General features: G+C 47.5%; 1 long non-coding RNA gene across 2 annotated transcripts in view; it reads left to right on the forward strand.

The window, feature by feature from the left end:
- The first annotated feature begins 1,044 nt into the window (after positions 1 to 1,044).
- The window catches only part of LOC146058660 (uncharacterized), a 188,001-nt gene continuing 172,709 nt past the window's right edge, over positions 1,045 to 16,336 (forward strand). For both annotated transcript variants that reach the window (XR_014469884.1, XR_014469883.1), the window contains exon 1: positions 1,045 to 1,128. This is a non-coding gene — a long non-coding RNA (uncharacterized LOC146058660). The remainder of the gene's footprint in view (positions 1,129 to 16,336) is intronic.

Here is a 16,336-nt window from a genome sequence, read left to right on the forward strand (position 1 = left end):
CTAGGTTGACAGTCAAAAGGTCGACAACTATTGGTCGACAGCCAAATGGTCAACACATCAAAAATGCCAATATGCATAAGGTCGACAAAAAGGTTGGCGCAAGCGACCAGAGATGGTCGCTGATGAAAGGGAACCTCTGCCGGCGGTGCCGCAGAGGTAATCAAGCTCCTGCGACCAGCGATTAGAACGGGGCTGAAAACGGGAGCGTGCACCCAGGGATTTCCAGCGATTTCAGTCCCTATCACCCCCGTGTGTACACAGCTTAAGAGTCCTTTGTCTGGGAGGTTTGGGACTGAAGCTGGGTATGAGTCAGATCGCCAATTGGGCGTTACCGGTTCCTGCACCGCGCATGCTGCCTCGTACATGACTTAGGGGTCTTTGTTCTAAGCCTTGGAGAGAGAACAAGTGAAGAGAGATAAAGTACCAGCCAACCAGCTCCTAACTGTCATTGTACATGATGTGTCTTTAAAAAATGCCAATTGGGAGCTGATTGACTGACAATTCTCTCTCCACGTTATCTTTCTTCTAAGATTTAGTACACCTTAGACCCCTTAATGTTAATCCTGCTTGCAGCTGAAGGGGCATCACTGGTTATAACATGGCACACAGCGCACGTATCCCGGCGTTTGTTACGGATGCAGGTTCTGTGAGCTAACTGGCATCACTGGTAGATAATGGGGGGGGGGGGGTGGCAGAGCCACTGTGGGCGTTGGATATACACGTTCAGAAGATGCTGGAAGCGGGGTCCCAGTGTTACGGCAATATACCACTCAAAATTTTCCCCTTTACCTATAATTACATTTGATTTATTAAATAATCAGTGACTGCACCCTATAAACACATGGATCCCCATTCTCAGGAGCATTCATCCCACCCAGCTGTGGCCAGACAAATGCAATGTACTAATATAAAAATCTCAGGGTAACATTTTGCTTCCACAGTCACTGAAAATCCCCCATCCCGTTCTGCACAGGGATTAGTGACATGCAGGTGTATGCAGAAGTCTGGACGGATGCAATACCACCAGATGTCAGTAGGTGGCACTGTCACTCCACCAAGCAAACAGAAGCAGCATTAGTGACCCATAGATCCATCACGTATGTCTGTCTCCTGTGTGATCCAGTGTCTGTAAGTACAGTGTAACAGTATGGAGAGATGTGTCTGTGCTTCAGTATACCAGGCCTTAACCACAGTCATCAATAAAGATGCAGACGTTTATAAAGCAACAGCGTTGGGGGGGGGGGGGGGGTACCCCAATTCCAGGAAACGCGTAGTAGGCCCCAGACTCTGGTGGTGTGATGAGCGAGGCCTATCCTGTAATCTACATTAGCATCTGCGGCGTACTGATGATTTTGTATCATTTCATTATGGGTACTTGTGAGTTATCCGGGCGTCCGATTTTTTGATTGTATGCCTTAAGTTAAGGCATACAATCAGATGCGATGCGATGCGACCATCGGATGCGATGACCCGATTTTTCCATAGGAATCAATGTTAAAATGATTCCTATGGATAAAGGGGTCCTTTTCATACCCCTACTATCCAAGTGGGCATGGAGTTGGATATAAACCTGTGGCGAGCGTAGCGAGCCACCGAGCCCGAAGCGTGGCGAGCGAAGCGAGCCCCGCGAGGGGACGGTATTCTGTGTCCCCTCGCGGGGCTCGCTACGCTCGCCACGCTTCGGGCTCGGTGGCTCGCTACGCTCGCCACAGGTTTATATCCAACTCCATGCCCACTTGGATAGTAGGGGTATGAAAAGGACCCTTTTTCCCATTGAATTCCATGTTAAAATGGACTCAGTCCATTTTAACATTGATTCCTATGGAAAAATCGGGTCATCGCATCGCATCGCATCCGATGGTCGCATGCGATGCGATGCGATGTCCCGATCCGACCCGATTTAAAAATCGGACGCCCGGATAACTCACAAGTACCTCATTATGTATAGTGCAACCTTATTTTTACGCAGTTCTGTAAATTGTCGCAAAGGCTTGTCATAGGATTCTATGTGCATTTATCACATGCTTGCCTACCTGACCCTCTCCAGGAGGACACAATGCTCTGTTCCTGGACTTCCCTGGTAATGTATGACTGCCAGCACCTGTGGTGACACCTTTCTTATCAGTTACCTAGCTCCCCACAGGTGCTGGCAATCCTACATTATCCATACCTCCCAGCATGCCCCTCTCCAGGAGGACACAATGCTCTGTTCCTGGACTTCCCTGGTAATGTATGACTGCCAGCACCTGTGGTGACACCTTTCTTATCAATTACCTAGCTCCCCACAGGTGCTGGCAATCCTACATTATCCATACCTCCCAGCATGCCCCTCTCCAGGAGGACACAATGCTCTGTTCCTGGACTTCCCTGGTAATGTATGACTGCCAGCACCTGTGGTGACACCTTTCTTATCAGTTACCTAGCTCCCCACAGGTGCTGGCAATCCTACATTATCCATACCTCCCAGCATGCCCCTCTCCAGGAGGACACAATGCTCTGCTCCTGGACTTCCCTGGTAATGTATGACTGCCAGCACCTGTGGTGACACCTTTCTTATCAGTTACCTAGCTCCCCACAGGTGCTGGCAATCCTACATTATCCATAACTCCCAGCATGCCCCTCTCCAGGAGGACACAATGCTCTGCTCCTGGGCTTCCCTGGTAATGTATGATTGCAGCACCTGTGGTGACACCTTTCTTATCAGTTACCTAGCTCCCCATAGGTGCTGGCAATCATACATTATCCATACCTCCCAGCATGCCCCTCTCCAGGAGGACACAATGCTCTGCTCCTGGGCTTCCCTGGTAATGTATGATTGCAGCACCTGTGGTGACACCTTTCTTATCAGTTACCTAGCTCCCCATAGGTGCTGGCAATCATACATTATCCATACCTCCCAGCATGCCCCTCTCCAGGAGGACACAATGCTCTGTTCCTGGACTTCCCTGGTAATGTATGACTGCCAGCACCTGTGGTGACACCTTTCTTATCAGTTACCTAGCTCCCCACAGGTGCTGGCAATCCTACATTATCCATACCTCCCAGCATGCCCCTCTCCAGGAGGACACAATGCTCTGCTCCTGGACTTCCCTGGTAATGTATGACTGCCAGCACCTGTGGTGACACCTTTCTTATCAGTTACCTAGCTCCCCACAGGTGCTGGCAATCCTACATTATCCATACCTCCCAGCATGCCCCTCTCCAGGAGGACACAATGCTCTGCTCCTGGGCTTCCCTGGTAATGTATGATTGCAGCACCTGTGGTGACACCTTTCTTATCAGTTACCTAGCTCCCCACAGGTGCTGGCAATCCTACATTACCAGGGAAGCCCAGGAACAGAGCATTTTCTCCCTGAAGGAGAGGGCAACCCTAATATAACTGTATAACACAGGGTTGCCTACCGGACCCTCTCCCTCAGGGATACAATGCTCTGTTTCTGGGCTTCCCTGATAATGTAGGATTGCCAGCACCTGTGGGGAGCTAGGTAACTGATAAGAAAGGTGTCACCACAGGTGCTGGCAGTCATACATTACCAGGTAAGTCCAGGAACAGAGCATTTTCTCCCTGAAGGAGAGGGGCAGCAGTGGCGTAACTAATGTAAGGCAGCCCCAGCAGCAACTTGGGGGAGCAAGTGGCAGCAGGATCTGTGTGGGCGCTGGCACTCGCTCGACGAACTGACATGCTGCTACCTGCCACTGCCCACTGGCTGAGCACCGGAGGCGAGTCAGCCGCAGCGTGGGTGGGGCCATGGCAGAGATGACAATTCCCACACTGATTCAATTGACTGTACACAGAGCCGGCTATTGGCTACTGTGTACAGGATGGGCGGGCAGATGGACGTGCTGGGGCGGCCAAGGGAAGCAGCAGTGTCGGCTGGTCTCTCTTCCTCTCTCCTGCTTCAGCTTCTCCGTTATGGGGAAACACTCTGTAGAGGAGCCGGGGGGGGGATTTATAGTTACGCCACTGAGGGGCAGGTGAACAACCCTAGCTTATCACTAGGCCACTACCGCGTCCCTCGCTCTGCCGTCAGCCTTTGTATCATTGACAGGTTAAAGGTCCACATTTCATCTATAAATCATTAGGTGGAGGCAATAAGTGCGGCTGCTGCCAATATATGTTGCACGTATTGACCGCAACGCACGGATGTTTCTCTGGGGGCTGATGCGCACGAATACCATCGTGTCCATTAACGATCTCTTGTAACCCAGTGCTTTAAATCACCGTCTTCGCGGGCCAGAGACGCGCACAGTATGGCTGCGTTCTTCCATCTCGTAACAGACCATCAAGCAGCTAACTGGATGGAACAACACAAGGACGGTGCGCACCAGACTCTGTCTACGTAACGTGAAGCACCAGACCATTATCGGGAGGGGATGGCGGTTCTGAGGCTAAATCCAAATCCAAATGTGGAGGCGCAGATACATGCCGATTCGGGAACGAATTATCCAACTAAATCTCATTTGTAATGTGAAAATGAATCTGTGCGGGCTACATGCAAAAGCAGTCAGTATTTAGCCTGCATGCAAATACATAAATGTGCTTCTTGCAGAGCAATTGCGCAAGTCAACCTGTGTTGGCATGTGCCCACCTTAACTGTTCCACTGCTCCAGGCACAAGTGGGTTCCAGAAGTCACACAAGCAGGCTACGTTTAACCCCTCTGTGTCTGACTACGATGCCGCTGCCAGTCACCATTGCAGGGTTAACACGCTCTGCTTGCTGCCTGACAGTTGCTTTCCATATCGCTCTCTGGAGGATCAGGCGCGGCCTGTCAGTGTCCCTCTGATAAGATCAAAGTCAGACCTGCCGGGCTCAGCTGCCAGCTACTTGGGAAAGTCTCCCCTGACAGTTGGATGGAGCAGGATGATATGAAATGAAAAGTCAGTTCTCTCTCAGATACCGGTCTGCTAAGCTGCCCGCAGGACGCTGTGAGTGCAGGACTGCTCGTCCTGCACTGCTGACAGTGCACTACTCTTCTAGGCGCGCTGCATTATACAACAGTCTGGAAGGGTGATGGTTATAGAGCAGTGGTGCACTGGAATGTAGTTAAAGTAGAGCAATACAAGGCCAGGGATACACTATAAAAGCAAATACTGTGAATTATCCATACTGTACTTGCCGACTTTCTCCAAATAGTTTCAGCGAGATTATAGTTGGTAGTAGAATGTCAGATATTTTTTTTTCCTATGAGAGACATTTCTATATATTAGTAGCAATATATTTTGGCTGCCTGCAATACTGCATTTATTCTTTGCAACTATTCGCAGTCAAATTTTTTTTCTTCTCACTCACATGATCAATGCGATGCCTTTGCTATAAATTCCAAATGCATTTTGACCTTGTGTGACCTCGGTTAAAAAAACAAAAAAAAAAACAAAAAAAAACCTGATTTCAAAACTTGTACTTTTTGTGTGTTTAGCTAAAGATTACTAATAAAATATTCCACAGTTCACAGACAGCAGCAGCTGAAATAAGAAGTCACAGTGACTGCAGAAAATGACTGTCCTTGCCCAGAAATTCCATGGTATGGTCCACTAAATATAGTCCAAATCGAACGAAAATTAAGTCTGAATCGCACATGTACTGCCGCATTCGATGCTGATTTAATCGCGACGAGCGGCCTCAAGGCATCAGGATCGAAAGCAGAAATACTCTTTGCAGGCAGATATCTGCCCAATAGAAAGGAGGGTCATGCAGTATGGCACCCAGCGTTTCCAAGAGTGTGCCCACTGTTTTTTTGTGAGCAAGCCCATAATACAGTGGGCGGTACCCTGCGTCTGCTCCACCATTGGCAGGTCTGAATTGCCCTCAAAGTGCCTACCAATCAGCTCCTGTCATTTTTCAAACCAAGCCTATTACACAGTAATTTACGGTACTTTATCTCTCTCTACTTTGTCCCTCTCCAAGGCTTAGTACATCTCACCCACCGGATCTTGCACTTGAAATATAGTCATCCGGGACATTTAAAAGGACAGAAAAGCCTTTAAATGTCAGGAAGCGCGCGTACAGTAGCTGCTTCCAGTTTCCGCTTCTGTGCTGCGATTCCATTAATACCCGGTGCCTCTCCTGGGGGATTAGCATTCAGTAATTCAGCAACAGGATTTCATTAGGGCGTCTTTCGTAGCCTATAATTTGTGTAAGCTCACCTCCTTAATATTCTCCGTATGGAGCTAAGTCACTGGGACAGAAAACCAGGCTTGGAGGTAGCGCTAAATGAATTTAATGCAATAATTACAATTAACCCAGAAAAATAAAGGAAACAAATGAGAAGACCCTCTCCGGGGAAAGCCTGGGGAATCTCGCAATAACCCTCAAGCTGTTTACTCACAAACAGAACAGGAATTTTAACTTTGAGGTGAAATGTAATTATAAATGGCTTAATTATGAAGTGTGCGAGAGTCATGTTCTGAGCGAGATAAAAACGATAGGGCCATTGTAATTCCTTCCCTGTAGGAAGCCCCCTCGTGTTTAGCTACGCACTGATCTGGCTAATAGCACAGGAGACAGATTGCTCAATAATTCTGCATACGGAAGGTCTTGTGCCAGGGAATTTTTTTCTTTATGGAAAGGAATCAACGGCTGCTGTCTGATAGCGTAATAGGCTTCAACGTGGCATGTGGCGTCGTTTGACCCATGGGCCAAAGGACGTACAGTCCAGTGATGTCCCCTGGTAACACAACACAAGCTACGCTTCCAGTAAGAGGCTAATAGAAGTGCGGAACGCGTTAGCCGTGATGGAATGACATCATTGATTTAAATACGATCATCGATGAAGCGTAAGCCAGGTATCTGGCTGGGTTTAAATTCAATTAGCAAATATCACCACAGACCAATCGGTGGCTTTGGGGGAGCAGGCGCTTGTTTTATGCAGATTCCGTGCACTTTAGTCATTCGCATGGAATCTGCTGAAAATGGCCCTCCAGAAATGGCCGCCACCTAGGAGACAGACAGAGGCAGAACTCTGGGAGGCAATGGAGTCATCTGCCACCGGATTCCTGCTCCCAAAGGGGCACCTCTCCCTGGAAGTTTAAATCCGTTATTTAAAAGCCAACGATATTGCTTCTGTGGCTGAGTTCTGAAATATATAATCATGTTCTATCTATCGATCGATTGATCTATCTATATGCTGAACAGAATATATATATTTTATATAAGGTTATATAGGGTTGTGTGTGTACGTATGTGTGTATGTATGTGTGTGTGTGTGTTTGGGGGGGGCACCAATATATATCTTGCCTCCGGGCAACTGGAACGAACTTACGCCACTTCAGACAGATGCTATAGGTCCTAATGGATCTCTACCACCAGCGCACATACTGTAGCACAATCTGAAAATGCCGGATTCCGGGAAAGTGACGTGCCATGGAGCTTGAAACCCCTGGCAATGAGCTAAAAAACCCATGCCAACAAGAAAGAAACTCCTGGCAATGAGCATGAAACCCCTGGCAATGAGAAAGAAAAAACCTGGCAACAAGAAAGAAATCCGTAGCAAGAAGAAAGAAAACACTGGCAACAAGAAAGAAACTCCTGGCAATGAGCATGAAACCCCTGGCAACAAGAGAAAAAAAGCCTGGCAACAAGAAAGAAACCCCTGGCAATGAGCATGTAGGTAAAAATTATAATCGATGTATGAAGGGTGGCGCCAGAAACTTTTTTGGCAGGGGCAAAAAAAATCCTAGTTACGTCACTGCCTAGGCCCAAGTGTAGAGCCTCATTGGTTGCTGGTGTAAATGATAAAATCTAGTAGTTGATTGGTGTTATTATTATTGTATATTTAGGTTTGTTGGGGGTGTTTTTGTTTATCTTTGGGTTGTCAGTGCCCGGTCCCTTTATTCTAAGGGTTTCGGTTGTTGTTTTGTGGCTTCGGTGAGCTCCTGGTACTGGGAATAGCACCAGCCCGTCCGGGTGTGTTGGGTTGGAGAGTTGAGCACCAAAGTGTGGATTGTTTGACTGAATGTTGTTGGGTTATTTTGTCATCTGTTTCAAAGGGCGACACCAAAGTGCAGGGCCGGCTCTACCATAAAGGTGGCCATACACACGCAGATTTATCTGCAGATCTGTCTGGTTGGAACAAAAACATGGTTATGGATGAGAGCAAATGACAGTTGACCATTTGCTTGGAAATGCTGGAAAACTGACAAACTGTCACTCATCCATAACCATGTTTTTGTTGCAACCAGCCAGATCTGAAGATAAATCTTACTAGTGTATGGGCACCTTTAGGCAGCTTTAGAATCTTGGGGGGCGCCATTAAGTCTGCCTATCAAAAAAAAAAAATCAAGGATGTCTATGATGATCTTGTACTTAATGCAGGTGGCAGCTGTGGAACTTCTAAGACCTCACCCCCATACTTTCCCTTAGGCATGCTGCCCCCTCTTCCTTGTACTCTGTTGTGGATGGCAGAGGGGACAGTGTAGAGGGCTCCAGGGAAAGCAGAGGACTACCCAATTTTTGTGAGCATACCTGCCATTCCAGAATGTTAGGTAAGTAGGCATTAAGAGGTTAGAAAGTAGGTATTGGTGGCAGTATGGGGGGGGGGTGCTGTAGGTTGAAGTTTTGCCTAGGGTGCGGAGAAGCCTTACACTTACCCTGCCACAGTGGCACCTTATCAGTATAGCCTGCGCTACCCGCACTGTCCCCCCAGCATCGCCTGCGAATTACTCTCTGTCCGCCCTTCACAAACTATCCATAGAAACTTCCCGAAGTCCTGACACTCGGTAATAGACAATAAAGTCGTCCTTCTCTCTGTCTTAGAGCATAAATTATAGCACAGAACATGATTCCTTCTCCATCTATAAAGTGCCACCGCAGCCGTTTTCTAAAAAAAACATCCGTATAGCGGCTTACATTTTAAGAAGCTTATGTCCTTAAATATACACTGAAAGCGCTTGCAGTGGGCTGGCACAGTATATACACTAATATGCCGCCGCTGCATTACTTGTAGGATCGCTCCTCCGGGCCGTAGTCTGGTTAAGCCCTCATTTCATGTCCCGACTCAAATCCCTACAGAAATTCTCTGATGTCCTTTAAAATGATGCATCCGCCCCAGCTGCAGATATGTGGATTTATGATTTGAGAACAATGTCCTTCTCCCTTTCTTTACCAATTGCAAATGTCCTCAGCCAGTTGGGTAATTACCGAAGCATAGAGGAAAATTCCGCCCGGATACTGTGTACAGTTTTAGTGTATAAGCCCCCTCTGACAATTATCAGTGTCTCCCCCTCTGTTGCTTGATCAAGGGACATTTAATAGGGAGGGTGACACCCGGAAGATCTGCGCATTCACGTGCATGAGCATTTAAACTGCAGTTTTGCCGATGTTGCAGTAGTAGTAGTCACAAAGTGTCCGCAGCGCCGTACATAGGAAACAAAAAAACAAATTACAAGGTAACGTACAGGGTGTGTTGATAAAATACAGTATAAATAGGGTTATAGCTGGTAGAACTAAAATCAGCATCAGTTCTGAAGTAGGTGTGGAAATTGTCGAGGAGACTGAAGATGAAGTAGAGGAAGGGAAGAACAGGACAGGAGCACAGGTGAGGTAAAGAGGTAGGGTGAGTACGTGAGGAAGGAGGGCCCTACTCATAAGAGTTAACAGACTAAAAGGAGGTGGGTGGACGAACGAAAATCAATAGGATAAGTAGGAACGGATGGGAACGGATGGAGGGGTAGGCAGGATAGTAGGAGCAAAAGAGGTTAGGAGGAGGAGGGATAGGCCAGTCGGAAGAAGTGGGTTTTGAGGGAGCGCTTGAAGGAGGTAAGGGAATCAGAAAGCCTGATGGGTGGCGGGAGGTTGTTCCAGTGCAGGGGGGCAGCGCGAGAGAAGTCTTGGACATGGGAGTGGGAGGAGATGATTAGGTGAGAGGTCAGGCGGCGGTCGGTGGCGGAGCGAAGAGGACGGGAGGGAGTGTGGATAGAGATCAGTGAAGAGAGGTAAGAAGCGGTGGAGGAGGAGAGAGCCTTGTAGGTGGTGGTGAGGAGTTTAAAGAGACCTCGGAAAGGAATGGGGAGCCAGTGAAGAGATAGACAGAGGGGGGAGGCGGAGGTAGACCGGCTGGAGAGGAGCCTAGCAGCAGCATTAAGAATGGATTGGAGAGGTGCGAGGCGGGTGAGAGGTAGCCCAGAGAGAAGGATGTTGCAGTAGTCAAGGCAGGAGATGACAAGAGAGTGAATGAGAATTTTGGTCGCGTCAGTGGAGAGGAATGGTCTGATGCACGAGATGTTGCGGAGGTGAAAGCGGCAAGACTGTGAGAGAGCACAAATGTGGGGGTGAAAGAGAGGGAGGAGTCAATGATGACACCGAGGCAGCGCGTTTGGTCGGTGGAGGTGATCTCGGTTTCACCAATGCTGATGGAGATAGTGGGAGAAGAGGGGATGTTCGGGGGATGGAAGATTAGAAGTTCAGTTTCAGCCATGTTTTTCAGGCTGAGATGGCCGTGAGGCATTCGGAGACCTTGGACAGGAGTGATGGGGATAGGTCGGGGGAGGAGAGATAGATGAGGGTATCATCAGCATAAAGGTGGTAATGGAAGCCGTAGGAGCTGCGATGGATAGTTGCAACTGCGGCAATGCTGCGTTGTGTGGAAGAGGTCTGGACAACACAGAAGTGTACGGACTATGCGGGAGAAGGACAGCGGTGGCTGAATAACGTCAAACACAGCCAAGGCACAACCGACAATGTGTGAGCGTTTCATTGTGTAGCAAAGTGCTTGTACTTTAGCGATGTGCCTGCAAAATTTAGCAGAAACATCGCAGGGGCAGCAGCTGGTGTGAGGGATGGGCTTGCCCTATGCTAAAGTCCCACAAACCACCCCGCCCCACACCGCAGCCTAGCACCGGGAGTTGTAGAATAACGAGACCTATCTAAACTACAACTCGCTTTGAATTGCCCCAAAATCTGCATTTGTGTCAGGTAAATGTTATATTTCTGTTATATTTTTTTACTGTTTTCTTGTTAAGTAACGCAGCGGCCTCTTATCTCCTCACCAAACAACAAAACCCCTGTGTAATCCCCGAACATGAGACTTTGATGTCTTCTTGTATCGGCTGGGGGATTAGAAGATTCGCACAAGTTAGTCTTCAGGGTAATACAAGCCCGTTCTCCATACTAATTTATTTAGAAGGAAACTATGGGCTTGATTCAGACTTGATCGCAAATGCAAAATCTTTCTCAATTGGACAAAACCATGCTGCACTGCAGATGGGACAGATGTAACGTGCAGAGGGAGTTAGATTTGGGTGAGTTACTTTGTTTCTATGCCAGGTTTGGGCCCCCCTTAGAACCCATTATAACTATGCCATTCACCATACCACAAGGCACGGAAGCTCTGGGATACATCTAGGAACTTGACTGGAACCTGCCAGTGATGTCATCAGATCTCAGTTCAGTTCTGCTGACAACAAATGGTGAAAGACAATAATGTCATCCGGATAGATGATGCTGAATCGTAAATTGGGGAGGACAAATCAGGAGGCAAAGATTCAATGTTGATGAACAAATTGAGATCTTGGTCCCAGACAAATACTGGTAGACAACAGATAAGGTGGATGAAAAAGGTGCTGGAACTGGAACTATTAGATCCTGAGAGAGGCATGCATGCACAATACCTACCTGTATCAAGATCAGAGGCACAGGATCCAAGAAAGTGGTAATCAGAAGATATAATGCCAAAAGCCAAGAAAAGGGTCAAGATGAACCCAGGGTCCAAGAACCCAGTAACATGGAGCACAGGCTCAATTGAGGAGATGGGAATGAGGTCAGCAACAATCCAACACCAGGAATGCAAATGCTGTAATTTAGCACAAAGGGCTGGAGAATCACTGAGAACGCTCTGGCAGACCAGCTCTAACATCTCAGACCATGGTGACTTTAGCCGATCACATCCACCAAGGAGACCCTATGGTAGCCTATCAATACTAAGCAGAGAAGAGTAGTAAAGAATGAGTGCCTGTTCCGGAAAGGGTGTGCTACATACTGCATGGACAATGACATACTGTAAGTGGTAGGTCAGGTCCGGATTATGGGGGTGGGGGCTAAGAGGGTCAGTACCCTTGGGTTACCCATCTATCTAGGTGCCCCCTGTGGTTGGCATGTGTTTTTTTTAACTTAAATATTTTTTTCAGCTAAAGGTTTTGTGCATGGCAGTGGGTTGGTGCTGCAGCTTCACCTATCTTCCAATGTGACAATGATTAATGGTGCTGAGCATCGGGAGCCAAGGCACACTGACTGCACAAGTGCATTACTGAGAGTGGACTAAGTCCCATGAGACTTTGCACAAAAGGTCAGAGGCTGAGCGGCTTGTGCTGAGCTCTGCTTGGTGGAGCTCATCACATACTTCTCAGGCCCACGGAGGACAGCAGCAGCGGCAGCCTCGTCATGGGAGGGTTTTTAATCAGAGGCAGCGCTAAGTCTGTGAGGTCTGCTACAGAGTAAGGCACAGATGGACAAACACTAGCTTTTCATGTGGTATTTTATATTTATGTATACATAATTAGGTTTATATTGCAGTTACCTATTGACCAAGTTTATACTGCATTTACTCTGTGTTTTGACAGTGTAATATTCTCCCGTGCAGTTTGCGACCAGCAATGACAATTGGGAGGGGGCCCCCCTGTCTAAAGTGACACGGGCCCCCTGAAGGCTTAATCTGGCCATGTGGTAGGTGACAATAGGTTATTGTGTCAGGAACTTGTGATGGTACGCGATATATGCATCAATATTATCTTGTGCTCTGCAAATAAACATTGTAAACCAAACTCTCTCCTGAGGATAAGAGTAATGTGCCACCTATTTGAAGGTAAGACGCTCACCCAATGTCCCCCCCTAGGTGTACCATGTCTCCTGCCTACTCCTGTTTCCATTATGACAGCACTAATGGCTTTTGAAAAGTATACAAAGACCCCATGGTCACAGCAGACGGTAGCTTATGTACATACATGTGTCTGCTGGATATCACGTTGCCGGAATATGTGTAGTAATGACCGCAGTCCAGGCCTTGGTCGTTCCGCATTGAACTGCGAGGCTCGGTCTGCAATAGCAGCTCTTTAGAAACACGGTTCTTTGTATTTGGCATCTCCAGAGTAAATGTGCCAAGTGATAGCTTTGTTGCCATGGCAATTCAATAATTATATAATAATGGATTTGTTACAGCAGAATGAGATCCCAAGGTACAGTAATATATCATCATATTTCGTGGGCTCGAGTACCCGCTGGTGAGCAAAACAAGGCAGCCTGGTCCCGCTATGGACAGATGCAATTACTGTAGGGAAACAATTGTTTTTTAATTGACATTTCAGCAGCGTCGAGTACACAGGGTGATTAGCGATACCGGACGGAACATAATGACGGCTCTATGTCCGGTATTTGCAATGTGTAAGTCACAGCAGCCCAGTAATATCTGCTGGGTTCCCCTATATGCCCTGTGACTCAGATAGACTCACCTGCGCCCCCTAACACGGGGGCATATTAGTGCACAAAGCATGCCCCTGTGATACCTGAAATGCCCCCAATGTGTTGAAGTAATTTTGTTTAAGTATATTTATTAACTACAGGTTGTTACTTTCACTTTGAGCCTTGGCAGTTTTTTGCTTTCATGTTGAGCCGTGGCAGTTTTTGCTTTCACTTTGAGCTGTGGCAGTTTTTGCTTTCACTTTGAGCTGTGGCAGTTTTTGCTTTCACTTTGAGCTGTGGCAGTTTTTGCTTTCACTTTGAGCTGTGGCAGGTTTTGCTGTCACTTTGAGCTGTGACAGTTTTTACGTTCACTTTGAGCTGTGACATTTTTTTTCCCCACACACTCTCCACCCCATCCATGTGATATGGTCATTAGGTGGTCCCTATTTACTGTAGGTCGACATGCATTGGTCAACCACTAAAGGTCGACGAGCTTAGGTCTACATGACTAAGGTCGACAGAGTCAGAAGTTCTTCATGTTTTTTTTTGGGCCGACAGGCGGGATTTCATGCTCTACCAGCTGCTAGGGCGTGGTGGGAGAATAAAATAGTGTACCAGGCACAGCGAGGCACCGTGCCCAAAGCATGGCGAGCGCAGCTATCCATGTGAGGCGACGTGGTACACTTAGACGGTGTCCATGTCGACACCATGTCGACTGTCTGGGGCACTGAAAGGGCTTTCACCGGCCCTGGCCTTTATATATACAGGATAGGTAGATAGATAGATAGATAGATATATACTGTACCTGCTATATGACTAAATGCACAACTATCAGACTGGGCCACATATATCTGCATAAATTTCATTCAAATAGTTGTAATTATTTCAAATGAATCTGCTATTTGCTGGGTCAGATACATGCATTGGCATAACAAAATTACATTCTCTTAATAAGCAGCTTCCCAAGTAAGCTGAACTGGTTTGGAGAGAGGAAAGTACTTTATTGGACAGACAAATGGGTGCATGTAATTTATTGAGCATGTAAGGGTCCCTTCCTGCAGCGATTTCCAAACTGACGCGTTTCAATTGTATGAGTCACATGTTTCAGAAAGGGTTTTTTCCCCTCTGGGTGTGAACAGATGCATACACAACCCCCCACAATGCAGCAACATGCTGGACCCCGCTTCCCAAATGCAGTGATTGGTTCAGGGTCTTGAGAAAATTATTTGCGGTGAAACGCGTCATTGTTCAATGGCATCATCCTGGCATTGAGCAGTGGGAGGCTGTGCCAAGATGATCCGGCTCAAGTCACAGTGCCACCCCTGCAGCTCCCGAATCACAATGCCGCGCCTGCACACACAAACACCACACACGCTGAACACACGTGGTAAACATATGGATGATCCAAATATGGCAAGTGGAATTACAGTATCAGTTTTAAACTTTATGTGGATCAAGGTAAGGGAAGCAGAGTTCATCATTTTTTGTAGAACTACAAATCCCATCAAGTCCAGGCAACCGTAGACAGGCAGAGCATCCGTGGGAGCCTTAACCCCGCGGCACTCGGAAACGAGAAGTGTGTCACCTATTTTAATTTCTTTTAGAAACAGTTTCTTTTATTGCTGAAATTGTTTTGTTCCCAGCTGAAAATAGGTGAGTCCGGGACGCCGCCTGGCCCCCAATCTCTCTATCTAACTGCTCCAGTAACGGTGAAAATTGCAGATAGTTACTTTGCTGAAAACGATTACCGAGCGGGATTTGGCTTCCTTCCAGTTGTCTCCAACCTTTGTCATCCTTAAAGAATCTTTTGAGAAAACATGAAAAAACATCAGTTTCCCTGCGGTTTGCAGGTTTTGAAATATCCTCTATTAAACAAGTATAGATCAATTCAACAACTGACAGATTTGAATGCGGAACTCCAGTTGAGCTGGATGACAAATTAGCCGCATTCTGTAAACACAAATATATCCTCATCTCACTGGTATCCGTCCAGTCATCAGTCAGGTGCGGTAGGTGGTAAAGGAACTAGCACAAACAGAGGATAACAGTATAAAATAGCATTATAAATGCGCCTGTCACCGCGGACAGCTGAAAAGAACAGTTGCAGGAAGGTGACCTAGCAATTTGTAGCAACTGGAGGCATCACTGAGGTGGCCAAATTATATATATATATATATATATATAGCTCACTCCCACGGCGGCACTCCAAGGACGAAATAAAAAGTCGACACACACTGTATGTGTTCAACGTGTTCACTGTTCTTGATAAAAGTGCACAGCACTGAAACGTTGAACACATACAGTGTGTGTCGACTTTTTATTTCGTCCTTGGAGTGCCGCCGTGGAAGTGAGCTATGGATACCTGACTTCAGGTTTTTTTCTGGAAGGCACCAGGCAAGATAAAGCACAAAGCACTTTGGAGTGCCGGCCAGACGCCCGGTATATATATATATATATATATATATATATACACACACATATACACTGTATATACACACAGAGAAGAGACGAGCAGAGAAGCACCCTGTCCCCGTTCTGCTCACTCCTTGCCTGTCTCCCTGAAGCGGAGACAAGCAGAGAAGCACCCTGTCCCCGTTCTGCTCACTCCCTGCCTGTCTCCCTGAAGCGGAGATGAGCAGAGAAGCACCCTGTCCCCGTTCTGCCCACTCCCTCCCTGTCTTCCCTGAAGCGGAGACGAGCAGAGAAGCACCCTGTCCCAGTTCTGCCCACTCCCTGCCTGTCTCCCTGAAGCGGAGACGAGCAGAGAAGCACCCTGTCCCCGTTCTGCCCACTCCCTGCCTGTCTCTCTGAAGCGGAGACGAGCAGAGAAGCACCCTGTCCCAGTTCTGCCCTCTCCTTGCCTGTCTCTCTGAAGCGGAGACGAGCAGAGAAGCACCCTGTCCCCGTTCTGCCCACTCCCTCCCTGTCTCCCTGAAGCGGAGACGAGC

This window comes from Crinia signifera, chromosome 2 (genome assembly GCF_055691185.1).
Source record: "Crinia signifera chromosome 2, ASM5569118v1, whole genome shotgun sequence".
In the NCBI taxonomy this organism is placed as follows: Eukaryota; Metazoa; Chordata; class Amphibia; order Anura; family Myobatrachidae; genus Crinia; species Crinia signifera.